Below are 20595 nucleotides of genomic sequence, written 5' to 3'. Positions count from 1 at the left end.
TCTTTGCTGGAGCGTACCTACTGCGCTTTGACGTGGATAGCTCAGAAGTAGAGGCACTACTTTTGTGCCTACACCACATACCTCATATTAATAATGGATCCGTTAAAATACATCTTCCAGAAACCCATGCCTACGGGAAAGTTGGCAAAATGGAAGATACTACTGAGTGAGTTCGACATCATCTATGTAACTCAGAAAGCGGTCAAGGGACAGGAATTGGCAGATCACTTGGAAGAAAATCCTGTGGGTGGAGAATACGAACCAATAAAAATGTATTTTCCCGATGAAGAGATATCATTCGTAGGAGAAGATATCACCAAAACCTATGACGATTGGAGAATGTTCTTCAACGGAGATCCAAACTTCAAAGGAGTAGGTATTGGAGCAGTTTTGGTATCAGAGATGGGTCAACACTATTCAGTATCTGCAAAACATAGATTTCCGTGTACCAATAAAATAGCAGAATACGAGGCTTGCATCTTGGGGCTCAAGTTGGCCATTTACATGAACATTTAGGAATTGCTGGTAATTGGTGACTCAGACCTTTTGGTATACCAGGTTCTAGGAGAATGGGCTACAAAGAATACCAAAATATTGTCGTATCTGTACTATGTGCAAGAATTGAGGAAGAGATTCACAAAGATAGAGTTCAAACATGTCCCGAAAATCCAGAATGAGTTCGCAGATGTGTTGGCTACTCTATCTTCCATGATACAACACCCAGACAAAAATTTCATCGATCATATTCTAGCAGGGATCCATAATCAGCCAGCTTATTGTGCTCATGTTGAAGAAGAAATTGACGGGAATCCGTGGTTTCATGACATCAAAGAATACTTGGCAAAAGGAGAGTACCCGGAGCACGCAAATCATACTCAAAAACGCACACTCCGAAGATTTTCCAACCATTTATTCCAAAAGTGGAGGAATTTTGTACAGAAGGACTCCAGATCTAGGATTATTACAGTGTGTCGATGCCAAGGATGCATCCAAATTGCCCGAAGAGATACATGCCGGAACTTGCGGATCACACATGAATGGCTTTGTTTTAGCTAAGAAGATATTAAGAGCAGGATATTTCTGGATGACTATGGAAACAGACTGCATCAGGTATGTCCAAAAGTGTCATCAATGCCAAGTACATGTGGATATGATACGAGTGCCACCCAATGAACTCAATGCAACAAGTGCACCTTGGACTTTCTCCGCTTGGGGGATGGATGTCATCGGCCCAATCGAACCCGCCGCTTCAAATGGGCACATGTTCATTCTAGTGGCCATAGACCATTTCACAAAATGGGTTAAAGCCGCATCTTACAAGGCTGTAACTAAAAAGGTCATCGCAGATTTCGTTAGGGATCGTATTATCTATCGATTCGGGGCACCGGAATTAATCATCACCGACAATGCCGCCAACCTTAACAGTGATTTGATGAAATCCATGTGTGAAACCTTCAAGATCAAGCATAAGAATTCCACATCATACATGCCACAAATGAATAGAGCTGTGGAAGACGCCAATAAGAACATCAAGAATATATTAAGGAAGATGGTAGATAATCACAAACAATGGAACGAGAAGTTACCATTTGCCCTACTTGGATATCGTACCATGGTTCGTACATCAACTGGGGCAACTCCTTATTTGCTGGTCTATGGCACTGAAGTCGTCATTCCCGCCGAAGTAGAAATTACTTCTTTGAGAATCATACAAGAGGTTGAACTCAGTGATACAGAATGGATACGAAGTCGTTATGAGCAACTGGTTCTCATTGACAGAAAAAAATGAACGCAGTATGTCACGGTCAGCTTTACCAGAACAGAATGTCAAGAGCTTTCAACAAAAGGGTCAGGCCCAGACAATTCACATCAGGGCAGTTGGTGCTAAAGTGGATCTTCCCACATCAAGATGAAGCCAAAGGGAAATTTTCACCCAATTTGTAATGGCCCTATATGGTTCACAGAGTACAAACAGGAGGAGCGCTCATACTCACAGAGATGGACGGAGAAGTTTGGCCAAAACCTATCAACTCAGACGCAGTCAAGAGATACTATGTTTAGATTGTTTACACTTCTTCATCTTATGTAACTGAACTACACTTGACTTGATTCCCATTTAAGAGGGGATATGTAGTCAGCTCTGTGGGTTCAGTCACATCTCAATAAAATATTCATTTTTGCCATGGTCAGAAACTGGGGCAGAATTTTGAGGAGGACCCTTAAAATTCTAAAGCAAGTCCAGCCAACTTCGTCATATGTAGAACAATCAAAGAATCACTTTTAAACTGGTGTAGAATTTTGAGGAGGACCCTCAAAATTCTAGAGCAAGGAAGTCGCAATGTCTCTAAAATATGTCACAGTCATTGATTCATCTAACTTAGTTGATATTGTATACTACTATATTTTAAGTAACTACATTCATCAAATGCACGTATTTCGTTCGAAAAACTTTATTTCTATAAACAACCAGATGTTACCTAGGGTGACTCAAACAAGATCTCAAGACAGGAACACAGGCAAGGCAGAAGACAAAAGCGCGAACCAACCTTCCCCTACAAAACTCACAATTTTTCTTTGGATGTAGGCACAATAAGACAATAATATCTGCAGACACATCAGGTCACTACATTCAAGGTATCATATTATCTATCCCAAGCATCTCCAGCTAAGAATTACTCTACTATCACTCATTATTTTCTTTGCATGAGGCTAAGCCCTGCCTCCCTAATTGTATAAGACTAAGCACTGCCTTTCCTTACATAGAGACTAAGTATTGTCTCTTATTTTGTATGAGGCTAAGCCCTACCTACTTAACTGCATAAGGCTAAGCACTACCTTTCCTTGCATGAGACTAAGCATTTGTCTCCTATTTGGATGAGACTAAGCATTGTCTCCTATTTGCATGAGGCTAAGCCGTGCCTCCTTAACTGCATAAGGCTAAGCACTGTCTTTCATTCCATAAGACTAAGCATTTTCTCATATTTGCATGAGGCTAAGCCATGCCTCCTTAACCGCATAAGGTTAAGCACCGCCTTTCTTTGCAAGAGACTAAGCATTGTCTCCTATTTGCATGAGGCTAAGCCCTGCCTCCTTAATTGTATAAGGCTAAGCATTGCCTTTCCTTCCATGAGACTAAGCAGTGTCTCCTATTTGCATGAGGCTAAGCATCGCCTCACTAATAGCATAAGGCTAAGCATTGCCTTTTCTGCACGAGACTAAGCATTGTCTCCTATTTTGCATGAGGCTAAGCCCTGCCTCCCTAACTGCACAAGGCTAAGCAATGCCTTTCCTTGCGACACTAAGCATTGTCTCCTTTCTTTGCACGAGGCTAAGCATTGTCTCCTATTTGCATGAGGCTAAGCCCTGCCTCCATAATTGCATAAGGGTATGCACTGCCTTTCCTGCATAAAGCTAAGCACCACTTCCCTTAATTGCATGAGACTAAGCATTGTCTCCTCTTCCAGCATGAGGCTAAGCATTGCCTCCCTAATTCCACAAGGCTAAGCATTGCCTTTCCTCATGACTAAATGCTATCTTCATTACGCCATCTAAAACCTGGCATTATCCTCTACTCACCTAGGGCTAAGCACTACCCTCACCTTACCCAAGACTAAGCTTTGTCTTGTCGTATCTTCGCATATGACCAAACATCATGTCTTTGCATTTCATAGGCTAAGATATCGCCATTTTGTCCGAAGGCATCATCCTCATAGCCGGGAGACACTATTCCATGGCCTAAGGACCTCTCGAAATTGTACATCATTATTCAAAGGCGTTAGTCCAAAGGCACCATCCTCATGGCCCGAGGACATCATTTCATGGCCTGCGAATCCCTTATCATACACTTCATAGCCCAGGACACCATGGTCTAAGGATATCATCATCACCGTCCGAAGACAATCTTCATGGTACAAAGGGAATTTGCATCAAGTTTGAATTTTTGCAATAACCCATATATATTTGCATGCATCGTGTTTTAAGTTTTGCAGGTAATCCAGGAAGTAACCATTCTCCTAACAGGAGCAATCTTCGCTCCGGTTTCCGTTCTATGTTCACATCCTGCAATTATTTCAAACGCAATCAATCACCATCAGTTAGCCACTCTTACTTGATAACCATTCAGATACTCGTTTTGAGACACATCCATAACGTTTCAGATTCACATTCACGATTTCGTATAAACTCATCCTATATTTTCCTACCCAATGGAACCCTTTCCGAAACACACGACCATTCCTATAACAACTCTATCGGTTCAGTTCACCGTTGGATCCAGAACTACACACGGCCTGATTCCCGTAACTCCAGGGATATAGGCAACTCAGGAACTAGGGTTCGGCCTCTATTTTTTAAATCACCTCATTCGGTCAAAATCGGTCATCATTTTCTTTACCCGACAACTCTTTCATTATAAATAGAGGCAGCTGTTGATACCCAATATTTTCCTCATATTTTCTAAAATATATATATACCTTCAAAATAGCATATTTGTATCATTATTTAGTATACAAACCTATACAAGCATTTTCTATAATTTTTCATATTTGTTAGAGCTTTAAATTAATTTTTCCTTGTATTTAAATTATCCTTTTAAATTATTTTGTGATGACTTAGTTACCTAAAATAACTATTTTGCACCTATGATATATGTTTCAAATATTTTATTTCACTCCATATATTTACAGTAGCATTTTTAAGCTATTTATCTAATTTTGCAATAATGGTCTATATTCATACATAAGGGCTCTTTATTTTATATTATTTATGTCAAAATAGCATATTTTATATTTTTTGTAATACTAAGTTATTATTTTAAGCATTTCAGTGCATAAATAATATTTTCATTTATATTTTAAGCATTTATTTATAAATCATTTTGATAAAATTTTGGGTATTTAAATAATAGCCCATTCTAACCAATTTTGGACCACATTGGTAGCCCAAAACTACCCAAACCTTAGCCAGTACATCCCAGCCCAAGCCAAACAACCCTTAGTCTTAAACCCGGACGGAACCCGTCTCAAATAACCCGCCCCATTTCCCTTGTGATCCTCGCCGTTGATATAAAATGATCAACGACCCATAATTAACCTACTCATTTTATATTACCCCTCACCCTAAACCCTAAAGACCCATTTTCCCTGCCCAGCCGCCTCACCATTCTCTCATCTCTCCACCCGCCTTTGTTAAACCCTAGCCGCTATATCCCAAACCTTATCCGATTTCGACCCAAACATGGAATCAATCCATGATTTATTTACCTATTTTGTGTTACTATATCATTATACGCATGTTTATGGTATCACTTAGTTCTTGCCCTAATTTTGGCAAGAACTACCTCTCAAGAACGGACCGATTTACTTTGATTTTGTGAAGATCTGGACGATCTTTCATCTATATATATATGTTATATTGGACTATTCTTGCATTATTGGTTCGATTCAAGTCGTTAGTCCCAACTAGGGTTTGCGACTTCGCCTTTTTTTTTCTTTACCGATTTTCGATTGATATTCTTCAGTTTCTTGTATTTGACTGATATTTTCCTTAATTTATGATTAATCTACTGTACCTCCTTATTTTATGTGTTATTTGCCCTAAAACTGACTCTGATTGATTCTCGCATGCTATATTTTTCTTATTCTCTGTTCAATCTATTGTATTTCCTTATTTTAAGTGTTATTTGCATGTTATTTTTCCTTATTCTCCATTTAATTTACTGAACTTCCTATTCTATGTATTATTTGCCCTAAATTGACTCTAATTAATTCTAGCATGCCATATTTTCCTTATTCTGTGTTTAATTTACTGTGTTTCCCTGTTTTATGTGTTAAATCTGCTACTATATAAACCCCTCCCCTAAAACCCCTTGAACAAACCTTGGAATCTCCTAATTTGTTCTCATTATTCTCCTATTTCACTTACTCATTCACTCTATTACACTCGAATATTTTGTGAAATTGTTGAATTCTGGGCCGACTGAAAGCCAAGGCCATTAAATGATCTCCTTCAGTGCAAGCTCTGCTCGGAGCCCTTCTCGAGGCTCTTGTGAACTCTGAAGCATCGAAGATCTGAGGTTCTTGCTATTAAGCTCTTTAATATTATTTTGTTCGTATAATTTTGCTACTGGTTAGTGCTTTTAACCCCTGCAATGTTAATTTTCCTTCTTTCCTTCTGCATACCTATATGTGTTTGAATTATATGCGTATGATTTAGTTGTTAATCCGTGATATTGTACTATTATAATAATGCTCAATACTCTTTTGTCATCCTATGATAGTTGAATGCATGAGATAGTTTACTACTTTGTCCTTAGTTTGTGTTAGGCCGGTATGTGTTCTTCACTATGGTCTGCACTTCTATGTTGGTTCTTTGTTTCTTCTGGAATCAGTTCTGTACCTCTAGCATCTGAATATGTTTCAGTTTTGAGTTTCAATGCGTGCCTATTTTGATCTAAATCTGACTGTTGTGACTATATATTGTTAGTTATAGAATTTCTTCATACCTTGCTTTGGATACTACTACAACTCTATGGAGATCTCCCTCTACTTTGAATGAATCATTTAGTGCTGAGTCTTGTGTCTGATTGACTGTTCTTTGTGTACTAGCCACAAATATATGGAACATCGCTTTAAGGTTTACTCTAAACATGTCTTCCTTTCTATCCTGATCCCTAGCATCACTTAGTATTTTAAGATAAACATTTATTTCTGCCTCAACTATGATCTTGCTTCCATGCTAATATGTTTTTCCAGTCTGTTTTTATTCATTTGATATCTTTCCTCTTCCAGTGTTTATCACAATGTCTAAATACTGATTAATATGACCCTAAGATGTATGCTTAGCTTAATCCAAACCTCTTAGGTCTCAATTGGTTTAATGTCATGAATGATAATGTATGTATATCTTGCAAAGTTGTTGCTTCCCCAATTTCTTTCAATATGAGCCTATCTATGTGGTGCTTTGCTGTCTTGCTGAACCTGCTGGCCTGCTTGATTAGTTGCTCTGTATGCTTAACTTGGTATAGTACTTAATTTATGTCCCTCTATCACTATCCACTCTCCTTATTTACTACCCATGCTATTCTGAATTCTCATTCTTAGCCAGTTGAAAGCCAAGGCTATCTAGGTTCTATTGTCGACCTCCCTAATGCGAGCACTATTCGGGGTCCAATTGAGACCCTTGTGAACTCTGACACACTAGGACTTGGTCCTAGTCATTCTTTCAACCTCCAAAACTATCCCTAATACTCCATTTCCTTGTCATGTACTGTATATCTATATTGGTTGTTCCAAGTGGTGCAACATTTGGTGTTGTGGCTCATTAAATTGGGCTCTTCTATGGACCCATAATTGCGTATTGAACATGGCTCTTTGTTGAAGGCCCAGTAAGGCTGGGTATTTAGTTATTTTATTTGGGCCTACTGTGGGCCGGTTCACTGTTATGTAATATTGTTATTCAGTATTGAGCCTATAATAATTTTTGTATAAACAATTGGGGTATTAGTAAAAAGGGAATGGGTATAATTTAATATCTATGGGAAATGGATAGATAACATACCTATAGGACTTGGTAATATGTTTGCTATATGTGTTGTTCGATTACATGAGCATTGTAGAGATCATGACATTAGGGGAAGCACAAACAGACATTACTTGTTTACTATTAATCATGAGTTCAAATTCTATGTCTACTGCTAAGTGTTTATAGACAACATGCTTATAGGGAGTAAGCACCCCTTCAACTTGCATAATTACTTTCGAATATACTAGAAACCTGCCTATAGGAACAAATGAATTTGCCTTCAATTCGCTTCACTTATTCACTAGAAATTATGCCTATAGGATTTTTGATCACTTCATTTGCTATTGTACCACATTGATCATTAGAAATTTTGTTTATAGGACTAAGTATAAATAAAACAAGCTCTGAAGTACTATGCATTAGAGATCCTGCCTATAGATAATAATTTCTCGTTATAATTGGTTAATGTTAGACCATTCAAACACTGCTTCATGCACGTCGTATGAATAATTCTGGGACTATTTCCCTAGCAGATTCTGTTGTACCAAACTGCGTAGATCTCTTAGGCATCACACATATAGTATTGGTAACTTAAAAATCTCAACAATTAGCTTATGATACCCGCATGATTATGTCTACAAGCTATATCCTGCATCTGAACTTACTTGCATACTTTGATCTCCTAGAAAGGATGTCTATAGGATTATGCAGATTCCTGATTGGCATATGTGTTTGCGTGCATTTACTTCTTAAGTGCGGAGGCAAACTTGAGCCCCCTTTATTGCCATATTTGATGTCCAATGTGTTTTCTATGTCGCCTAGTTATATCATTTTGAGCAGCCTAAGTTTAAGTCTAGAACCACCCTAAATAGAGGTCCAATTCCCTCCTGGACCATAGGTATGGAACGGGTAGTGCACGCATAAGGTACGACCTATAACTGAATCAATGTGCTTTAGGTAACAACTTTAACATAGTACTCAGGTAGCGGGAGATGATAGTCTGTGCCCGCTGAATAATATGAGTAACACCCCATCTTGGGGAAGTTACGAAGTATTATTTATGTTGCACGGGGTGATCCTTTAGGCTAAAAAACATAGGACCCCCCTTCTCTTTATATGTTGTTATTAGATGTAAATAGTTGTATCCTTATATTCGCACTAAGACCTGTATTAATCATGTTGTAATAAAGTTCTGTGACTTCTGAATTCCCTTTGTTTACTTGATCACCTAGATTTATCGTAATCCACATAATCTTAAGTTCGGCTGGGACCCACATTTGTGGACCTCGAGGAGTGCCTAACACCTTCTCTTTGAGGTAACTTGAGCCCTTAGCCGATCTTTGGTGGTGTTGACTCGTTAAAACAGAGTTATCTGCATAATAGGTGCCCTAACGCACCTTAAATCGTTAGGTGGCGACTCTCCTCTTTTAATATCTCCTTAAAATAGTTGTCACATGTTGAAACCCGATTTTGCGAGAAAAAGGGGGCGCGACACTGACCACACTAGCTACCTATTATTGGCCCGGTACCGGCAAACAAACTCATATCGACTAGAACCTTATTCTAAACCTTCACAATGTTGAAAATAATGCAAGAAACATACGATATTCATAACTACTCGTCCGATCAACAAGCCACATCGAAAGCCACCCGGGCACATACACCGCAATCTAATCCCAATAAAGCACAACTCGAATATGACTGAATATGGAAAGAGGAACACATGAGAGAACTGTCAAACAAGCCAAACATGCATAACTCCTCATTGATACCATACTGCTGATTCAATCTACAAGGAAGAAGCATGACATACGCAACAACTACAACAAATCTTACCTTAATATGACCTCACCGTGGCACATAGCCCGGCACAAACACACCTATTCACAAAGATCATTAGGTCCCCATCCTTAAATCGAAATCACAAGTAGGATAAACCTCTCAACAACTAAACATTTCTACTAACTCAATTTATAACACGTAATAACTTCTCATACTTATAGAGCACCAAACCAGAAGTCGGGCCAAACCATCGAGATATCACATCGAATCCTATTGATTTAGCTAACAGAAAGTCCTCCCAAGTCTCATGACCTACAATGGCAACCAAACCAGAATGACAGACACGGGCTATCACAATAGAGTTCTCCAACTGGCGTGAACACATGAATAGAATACAAGAATCACAAAACATAACCACATTTTAAACATGGTTGGATAAATCTTACCAATACATGGCACCGGGTCGAAATAACACAAATGCATCTCTATAATCAACCAAATTCATACCTGTAAGGACATCATCTAGTGCATCAGCCTCCGCCCAACCATAAAGAGCTTAACAATGGACACGGCCTCCCCCTCTATGGCGACCTCCACCCACATGACCTCTACCCCTACCTAGCGGTGCAGGTATAGCGGCAATTGGAGCGAAACTCATAGCCTGAATACCCCGTTGTGACACATCTGTCCGTAGTCTATGATAGTCTCTTACCATATGGCTGGTATCTCCACACTCAACGTAACCCTTTTGCTAACATGGTTGTGGAAAATGTCTGGTACGGGTACGCTAGCACCCATGGATATATGAAATACCACATGAAGCTTGAAGTGCAAACTGAATAGGTTGACCCACAAAACCTCTACCATAACGTACCCTGCCTCCAAAATAGGGATCAGTAGATCCTCCCGGTCCACGAGGACTCTTAGCCTCCCTATCCTCTCTCTCCTGAACCCCCATAACCTCTAATATGTGAGTGATCTATACCACCAGCTGAAATGGAACATCCATCTCCAACTCCCGATCCATGCTGAAACGGATACCATAAATGAGCCCCTGAATGAACTAGAGAACTCACTCTCTAACTGTAGAAACCAACTCAGGTGTGTGACGGGACAACTCACTGAATCTGATGACGTACTCTGATATTGTCATAGTGCCCTGATGCAGCTGCTTGAATTTTGTGCGCCATGTATCCCGGAGGGTTTAGGGAACAAACTCCCTAAACAACATCTTTGAAAATTGAGTCCAAGTGAGTGGCGCTGCATCCGCTGGTCTACCCTCCGCATAAACCTGCCACTACTGATATGCTGCTCTAGACAAATGAACATACTAAAAGCAACTCTGCTCGTCTCCACAATACCCATGGTGTGAAGAATACAGTGGCACTTTTCTAGAAAACCATGTGCATCCTTTGAAGCGAAGCCACTGAAAGTAGGAGGACGATACTTCTTGAATCTCTCAAGTCTCAGTTGCTCCCCCTCAGATGCCCCTGGCGTGACCTCAAACTGAACAGGAATAACAGGTTGTGCTAGAATGACACCTGGAACCTGACCAATGTGGACCCATTGCTCTGGAGTACGGGCAACAGGAACTGTGCTAAAGTCTCATGAAGTCCCAGGGTAGCAACAGGCGCCTCCGGTGCTTGTCCCCCAACCGGAGCTACTGGTGGATCCACAACTGCTGTTCTGGAAGGTGCTCTAGTTGTAGCATATGCTCCTTTTCTTCCTCTACCCCAACCCATAGCAACAACGGCTCTGGGGGCATCGTCATCTGTATATGCAGCTCGTGTTCTCAGCATCTATGAGAGAATAGAATGACAAAGGCTCAAACTTTGAAATCAATAAACTCACACCGATTTACTAGACTGTACTAAACTTGCTTATGACTTGTAGCACCTATGAACCTAGAGCTCTGATACCAACTTATCACGACCCAAAATCCATCCTTAGTAGTCGTGATGGCACCTAGTATATAAGACTAGGAAAGCCTAACACTTATTGAATTACTAACGGATTTTAACGAATCGACTATTAAACATGAAACAGAAATTTCTATATAAAGCCAACGATCCAAAGTAGATACGTAACATACCAAAACTGGTAGTATAAGTCATAATCTCTACTAAGTTTGCTAGAAAATCTCTAAGTACAACTGTGTCGGGGTAGAAATAAACAATACAAAATAAATCTTCAGAAGGTGACTCTAAGCATGCGAACGCGACGACAAGTATACTTTGAAGTCTCCATAGCAATATTCGATCAGTTATCTAATGATCATCACCCCCTGAGGTACATGGATCTGCTAACAAATGTGCAGTAAGCATAACATGAGTACACCATCGTGGTACCCAGTAAGTATCAAGACTAACCTCAGTGGAGTAGAGACGAGGAACAGTCAAGACACCTAATAGACATAATAGCCTGTACAATTATGAATATAAAACTAACAAGGAATAATATAAAGCTAAACATGGTAAGAATAATGTTACAATACTTGCAAGAAGAACTAGAACAACAATTGATAACAAGGAGCCAACATGCAATACGACGTAAAGTAAGTAGAATACAGTTTAAGTCCGAGAAAATAGAGTAAAGGAAACTAAGTAACAACCTAATAAAAACAACCGCTTTCACAAAAGATTTATTCAAGAATTTCCCCGAGGTACCACGCTTCATAATCACAAATCTCGGGTCCCAATTACCGAACACAAATCACTTGGCATCTTGTGCCCACGTTACATATTACAACCGCATGGACAACTCACGTGCCAATATTATTAATACCTCATATCTGCACAGATAACTCACGTGCTAAGAGAGTAAAAATATCCCATAACAACACGGGTCCATATATGTGTTTTCTTTCACAATCCGAGTCCATATCGACTCTCAAAACTCAAATTCTCATTTTTCAAAATATAGACAAAGTTACCAAAATTTCACTTTGATTCTCAAAATGTTGATGTTAAAACTCATATATAATCATGAAAAATAGTTGAAAATTGAACAAAATCACTTACCCAATGATTGTAGATGAAAATATCTCATCACAATCGCTTCTTACCGAGTCTAGGGTTCAAAGATATGAAAATGAGACTAAATATTCCGTCCCTCAGCTTTTTGTCCAGTCGCAAGTATCGAAAATGCAACCTGGGTTCACAAATGTGAACTTCGCAAATGCGAAGAAACAATCACAAAAGAGATCAAGATGATTGTAAATGCGATCACTGCTGAACCCAGACCACCTTCGCAAATGTGAACATAGGGTTCGCAAATACGATCCTAGCAGACTAAGCCATATCTCGCAAATGCGACCTATATCTCGCAAATGCAAGACCTGTAACACCTGATCAACACAAGCAACCCTAAAACTCTTCCAAACACTCAAAAATGCGTACGAAACTCACTCGAGCCCTCGGGGCTCCAAACCAAACATCAACACAAGTCTAAAAAAATAATACAAACTTGCTCGCGCGATTAAATTATCAAAATAACGTCCGAAAACCATAAATCGAACCTCCAAAACACATGAAATCAACAAGAAACTCAAGAACTTCTAAAAACATAATTACGCGTTTGATTCCTATCAAATTAACTCGTAATGATACCAAACTTTAGAGATAAGTTCCAAATGACAAAACGGACCTATTCCAAGTCCCGAAACAGAAAACCAAACATGATAGCTATGGATTCAACCTATGGTCAAACTTATCAAAATTCTAAGCCTTTAAATTGTCAACTTTTGGCAAAACAACACAAATCAACCTACGGACCTCCGAATTCAATTTCGGGCATAAGCCCAAGTCAAAAATCACGATACGAACATATCAGAGCCATCAAAACAGCGCTACGAGGTCGTTTTTACAAAAGTCAAACCTCGGTCAACATTTTCAACTTAAGCTTTTAAAGTGAGAATCACTCACCCAAATTCATCCAGCAACATCTGAGAATCATATCCGGCCATGCACGTAAGTCATAATACACAATATGAAGCCACTAAATACGTCTAACCACTGAACAAAACCTTAAAGCTCAAAATGACTAGTCGGGTCATTATAGAGTGTCAGCCCATCCCGAAAATCTTGGAGTTGCATCCATAAGTCTACTTCATGATGCTGACATCTTCTCACAATATCCTTAAACCTTTCCCGTGCTTCAAACATCATTTCTATATCTTTCTGCTTGAAGTTGTGGATCTCTCTTCAAATTTCCCCTGTTTTAGCAGCTAAAAAATACTTTTCAAGGAACTTCTTTGTCATGTCATTCCAAGTTTGACCCAGTAGGCAAACTCTGCAACCAATGCTTAACATCTTCCCTTTGTAAAAAAGGAAATATCCTTAAGTAGATAGCATCTTTCAAAACCCCGTTGTGTTGGAAGGTATTCTTAATCTCATCAAAATCCATCAAATGAGTATTTGGATCTTCGTTGGGTTTGCCCCGGAATACACAATTGTTCTGAATGGTCTGAAGTAGCCCTTGCATGATCTCAAAATTATTGGTTGCGATTGTAGGAGGTCGCACACTTTATACTCCTTGGTTGTAGACTGACCTGGCATAGTCACCTAATGATTTCCCAAACCTAGGTATTGCATTCTCGAACTGGTCTTTAACCAAGGGTCGATTTAGATTGAATCTTCGACCCCCATCATCTTCGATAGTCACATCAGCAGCTCTACGAGCTTCCTCAGCTGTTATCCATTCAACTTCTTCTCTATGTTGTGCTATCTCTCTTGCAGCTAAGTCTACTCCATCAATCTATTTGTTTGCCATTTTATCTTGAGTCGAAGTATGACGCAACAAATGTTTTGTTAATCCTCTTTCTTTCCTCAACTGTCGCAGGTGTTTCTCCAACTACGGTTCGTAGGGTATCACTTCCTTCGAAGAAGATCGAGTCATACACCAGAGAAGTTAAACATGTATCCTGCATACAAGTGAGAAACCTTAATACAATAAAGTAAAATTGGTTCTTGAAATAGAATTTATTAAATGTTAATCTAGTATTTTCATATTTCTAGAATTCTATTACTATGAAGAGCGCAAAACACAACACAAAATTATTGCTCACTAGTCAAAGATAGTATAGTTTAATTATCGTCTCCACAGGAATTGGATTTAAACAGTATTCGAATAATCTCCAGTTGATTACTATTCAGGAAAATTAACACTTGATTTGATGACTGTTACTACGTTAACTACTAAAAATTAAGCAAATAATAATTGATCATAAAAGACTGCACATGAGAAATAAAGAAAGGTCAATGAGAGAAATAAGGGTAATTGACTATACAAGTGAAAGATAATTGACTCGGGATCCAATTCTTGAGTTAGTTCACTCTATAATACTATTGATTCTTATAAATTCAACAGATAATTAGATTATATTTGAAGTTAGTGGTCCACTTTCGATTAAATATTAATTTCAATAATTAATCCAATTGAAGCAAGGTAAACAATTGCAACGAATAAAATGATGGATATGGTCTAAAGGGTACCTTCTCACGAATATTTTCCTATTTTCTAGTTTGAGTAATAATTCAAAATGATCTTTTGATTACCTATTTGAATCACAAATTTAAACTAGAGCATGAGATGTAAAGAAATTCAATATCAAGCTCCTCTTTCGATTAAGCAAAATAAGAAATAACTACGCAATACAAATTAAAACTCCATCAATTAATTCCAACATTTATCAATAATCGAATTCCTAATCAAGTTATCAAAACACCATCTATGTCACCCTAATGAAATTACTCCATAGCAGTGAAAAACGTCATCTCAATAAGGTTTAAAAACATAGAAAACAGCATTGCTAATGATTCGATAGAAACTCCACTATTGCACCAATCGTTTGTTCAAATCTTAATGAATTCTTATGTCTTGTTATCTTATTTGCTTCTCAAATCTTTCTTAGGTCAAAAGTCCTCCAAATTTTTTATTATTGATATATTTATACCATGTAGGAATGGGCCCCGACGAAACTATCATTTCCAATCATACACTACTACGGCGCACCGGGCGGAGCACCATGCGCCGCATAGTGCGAAAGTTCAGAGGCCTATTGTTTTCACTCTACAAGAATTTTGCACTAGCGCCCTGCGGGTCATAGCGCGGTGCGGTAGTGCATTTTTCTCACAGTAATTTTTTTCTCACTTTTTGGCATCCAGACTTGGTCTTCAACCCCCGAACGTGATCCCGACTTAATTTCTTGGGCTTCTAATCAGACTTCAAAGCTCCAAATCATCCATTTTAGATCCAAATTTTCTTCTTCACTCGAAATCATCCTACACAACATAGCACACGTAATAAGTACAAAGTACTAACATTTAGGCTCAAACACAATCAAAGTGTAGTAATTAGAGTGTAAAATATAGCTAAAACGTAAGTTCCTAACCTACCATCAGTATTATTTTTTAACTACTATCCAGTACTCTAAAAAATTTATTTATTTCAAGGGATTGGAAAATGACTTTAAGTTATATATTTTAAGTGTAAACAAAATTTACTCTATCATATCGCCCAAATAATATTACAAGTGAGCCTTTATAAAAAGTAAGATTTGTAATCTTAAAATATAATATGTTACATGCCATAATAGGTAAATGTGACCGGATAGTGTACAAAATACTTTAAGTTAACTGTGTAACTAATTAAACTCTCTCTCTGACAAAATACTTCGGAGCAGTGCGGGTAATTTGACAATTTGAGAGCATCACGTGTCATTCTTTTTTTCCGTTGTGGCCTTTATGTCCTTTTTCCTTGATCTAAATTGTCTCAATATGTAAACTACTATTGGGCCTAACCTAAAATAAAATAGGAAAATTTGGCATGCAAAATATTGCACGATGTAATCCTCTAACGGGGCCGGTCCTGGCGGAATGTCCTTTTTTTACGGTATGAGTGAAATATCCTTGTTTTTCACTTGAACATTATAGTTCTTCAATATTTAAAGCTTGAAATTCTTGTTTGGTAGTGGAAAGTAGAAAGTTATTGATTCATTATTAATAAAATCTTTTGAATTTTGATAATTTATGCTTAAATGTTTAGTTCAAACACTAATTTAGTGATTTACGGTAAAACAATCTCAAAATTTCATTGTTGGACTTTAGAAAGTATTGGATAAGACACAATGAGTGTTTTTAATTTGGTGTTATTTGACTAAATTGGTGATTATTTGTTGTAATGACCCGACCGGTCATTTTGAGCTTTACGATTTTGCTCAGTAATTCGAGGTCTTGAGTGGCTTCATATTTTGAATCATGACCTGTGTGCATGGTCGGATTAGATTTTTTGGATGTTTAAGGATGAATTTGGATGAGTGATTCTCACTTTAGAAGCTTAAGTTGAAAATATTGACTGAGACTTAACTTTTATAAAAATTACCACGTACAGGTGTTTTGATAGCTTCAATAGGTTCGTACCGTGTGTTTGGACTTGGGCGTATGTCCAGAATCGAATTTGGAGGTTCATAGGTTAATATGTGTTGTTTTACCTAAAGTTGGCAATTTAAAGGATTAGAATTTTGATAAGTTTGACCATAGGTTGACTTCATAGCTATCGTATTTGGATTTCTATTTCGGGACTTGGAATAGGTATGTTTTTTCATTTGGAACTTGTCCGCAAAGTTTGGCATCATTCTGAGATGATTTGATAGGAATCGGACGCGCGGTTGTGTTTTTAGAAGTTCTTGAGTTTAATATTTATTTCAAGTGTTTTGGAGGTCCGATTTGTGGGTTCGGATGTTGTTTTGATGATTTGATCACGCGAGGGAGTTCGTGTTATATTTTTAGTGAATCATTTCATTTTTATAACGTCATGCATATGCGTATAAATATCATATCGTGCATAGGTATATGTGTTCATAACATCATCATGCCTCATAGGGCATCCCATCATATCATTTCGGCCACTATGGGCAAATCATCAATGTATACCAGCTGATCAGGTGGTGGTGCGTATATAACGCCATAACCTTTTCTCATATCCCATATACATATAATATACACGTATATAACGTCATCTGGTCATGGGTCAATGTACATGTATAAATGCATGAAATGCATAAAAAATATGTTAATAAGATTTTCTCGAAATGTCATAAAAATAATATGCATGTCAGATAAATTTTATCATATACGTATTTTTTGAGACCCATGAACATAAGATATAATAATAATTTACATGGGGAATCAAGAATATAGACACCCCTAGTATTTTTATGAATAGAGTCATTTATAGAAATTGTGCATTTGCTAGTTTCGTTCGTGTCGTATAGATCATGCCAAAAGGAAAGAAGGGATAGCCTTAACATACCTGAGCCGCTTCTCTTGACAATCCTTCCAACACATGTCAATTTCGACAATACGTAACGGCGGATCGAAGTAAGGAAAAATTCGTATGATGTTCTTGAGAAAGATTGTACCGTGCTCTCTTAGAATTGCAAATCCCGTTGCTATTACGCAGTGTAACTTTGTATGAAAATTTTGCCCAAAATCCGTCACTTTCCTTAGTTTTAATTCACGTTTCTTGTGAATTAGAAGTCTTAGAGATTCTTGGATTTTTAAAGCTTCATCCATGAGCTTTTTTTGGCAAACTTATGTAATTTCCTCTTACTTTATGCATAATAATTCTTGTAGGCTACCAATTCTCCTACACATGCCACATAGCACATAAGTGTATAGTCATCCTTTGGGCTCTTTATGGATACCACATAATGTTTAAGAAATATCCAAAATCATTATTAATTACCAATTTATTTTTAATTAACTTGGAAATTTCTCACTAATCCAATAATTAACAAATTATCCACATAATTAAGAATTACATCAAATTACTTAAAATACTACTCACTTTAACACACCTTATATACCTTACTACCATGGTCATGTGATACCTTGTATGGCACTAGTTCATAAATATCGGGTATTTTAGCTCGGGCCGTATTTTATCCCAACATGTCAAACTTCGACGTACGAAAATGCGGGACGTAACATCTCATTTCCAAGATTTCATTAATTTATTTATGGCGTACTCTCACGTACGAAAGTATGGGGTGTAACATCATTCTCCCCTTTGGAACATTCGTCCTCGAATGTTGACTGATGCACTTATCATTATCCTAACATATAGCTCTTGTGAATACCTTAATACTCTCCTTGCCATTTAGGCAATTGTTCTGTGAATAAATCCCAAGTCCAGGGTATTCCCACATGTAGGTCTCTTTCTCATACTATGGCCTGTGGTCGGAATTCTTCCAATCTTGTAATTCTTGCTACCTTCTATCACGCAGCCTGTACGACTCTGACCTTGGAAGTGCGCCTATGCGACTCTTCTCTCCTTTTTCCCTCCAATTTTTAGCCAATCTCTAGGCCTCACTTTGTAAACATATACAGAGCTTGACAAGTTGTCCCTCTGGACATCTATAGGGATATTTGAAGTTCTTTGCTTGATACTTTGTTGAACATGCGAATATTGCTATACCTTATTTCACAGATCCATTATCCATCTGTATGACTTTACTGCCATAACTCTTACTTTGATTTATCGTTACTGAGGTCTGCTACCAAATTCCAACTTACTCTTATTGCTTATCCCATATGTATAAATCTAGGCCTTTTAATGCTTCCTCATTACTGTTCATCTTAAGAATAACGACCTAATTCTCATCTCATACTTTGTGACTTATGTCCATTCATTGTTGATTCACCTCAAAATTGATCTACAATATACCACCGATAACTTGAAACTTCTTACGTAATACCTTGCCACTAGGGCTTACGTTGCATCGAGGAATATTTGAAGTGATTTTTCTGATCCACTTAGCGGCTATACTGTACTTCAATAAGCGTATTTTATAGCATCCCAATGTGATTCATTTATGTGGGTATTTTAATCCCGTATAATTTATGAAATCCTCTTCAAATCATTACTCAATTGAAGGCCCAAACATCATCCTTTATCTATCACAATTACATCCTCATTGTATGTTAGGGCAGCATTCCATCTCTTCTAAATGCTACTGGTCTTAGACTCCTTTGAGTTCATTCAGGCTATACTGAGCTTTCTATAACTTAGAGAAACCATCAGCTCTCTTATTTCATATGCTTAATCCCGAGGACTTATCTATTCTCGTCACCTTCTCACTCGCCATTTCTATTCCTTACTCCTGTCTTGCTAAAACCTTGTCGCTTTACCATACTTTAGCTTGCGAACTACACATATCTATTTATACTAATCGCAACCTTCCTTCAACTTGCTTGCATCATAGATTTCCTTGTGTCATTCTGGGATATCAAGTGAGACATCACATCATCTCTAACCCTTCGTTACTCTATTAATCAGGCTTTTCGATATCTAGAAACCATAGGCTGGAAGATATGCCACTAACGCTGCCGCTATCATTCCTGGATACTGAATCTCAGGAATGATAGGCTTTGAATAAGTCTCATGATGCCGACCACTTTTCATGAGACTTATTCAAAGCCTATCATTCAAAGCCTATAGATATCTATAGGCTTTGAATAAGTGCAATCTCATCTCTTTTTCATTTATTTTTTTCCGCATTCTTCCCTTACCATTCCATAATTACTAGAACCACTTAATTCTGACTTAATACTACATCACTCCATATTCCCCCCTTTAGGGGAGCACTAAGATTTAGTGTTAAGATGATCTACGTATAGATGTTTTACCTTCTCATCTTTGGCATAGTTTCACATCAACGATGATCTTTACTCACCTCGCGGTAATCCTTCTGTACCAAGGATAACAAAATTCCTCGCTCGCGAGGGTGACACTTAGTGTAACTGGCACATACAGTCCCTTAAGCTTAACTTTACTCACCTTGCTTACTTTGGGGAAGCGTCTTTCTGAATGACCTTTAAAGGGTATTCTTCTATCCTCCATTCTATTATCGCCGAGACGCAATCTCTGAAATTCTCATGATGCCGACCACTACTCAGTCCCTAGTTCATGCTTAGTTTATCTTGTTCATCAGTCCATGCTGATTTCTTATTACTCTGGGGTCTAACCTTTTCTTTTGGTAGTCGCCTTGGAGTCACAAACTTATTTCTCGAAATGAGGATATGACTTTATGGCCTATACTCTTTTGTTGTCTCAAGGCATGTCACCTCTCGTATTTTCCTTCACTTGAGTATAGACTCAATAATATTGTCATCGTTTTGATCTACCGTTGTCGTCCATGCATCACATCTTACTCATAATGCTTCATTAACTCTCTTCTTATTTCCCGCTAACATTTATGTCTATTACTTTATTCAGAAAATTTCAACAAAT

The 20595-nt window shown here is 38.0% G+C and overlaps 1 non-coding gene across 1 annotated transcript; it reads left to right on the top strand.

Annotated features, from left to right (window-relative positions):
• The first annotated feature begins 13407 nt into the window (after window positions 1-13407).
• On the top strand, window positions 13408-13512 carry LOC142169311 (small nucleolar RNA R71). Its single transcript, XR_012699019.1, has one exon. It is a non-coding gene; the product is annotated as a small nucleolar RNA R71 (small nucleolar RNA).
• Window positions 13513-20595: the final 7083 nt, after the last annotated feature.

The sequence above is a fragment of the Nicotiana tabacum genome, chromosome 14, assembly GCF_000715075.1.
Source record: "Nicotiana tabacum cultivar K326 chromosome 14, ASM71507v2, whole genome shotgun sequence".
Classification (NCBI taxonomy): domain Eukaryota; kingdom Viridiplantae; phylum Streptophyta; class Magnoliopsida; order Solanales; family Solanaceae; genus Nicotiana; species Nicotiana tabacum.
This window is presented reverse-complemented; position numbering and strand designations above follow the sequence as displayed.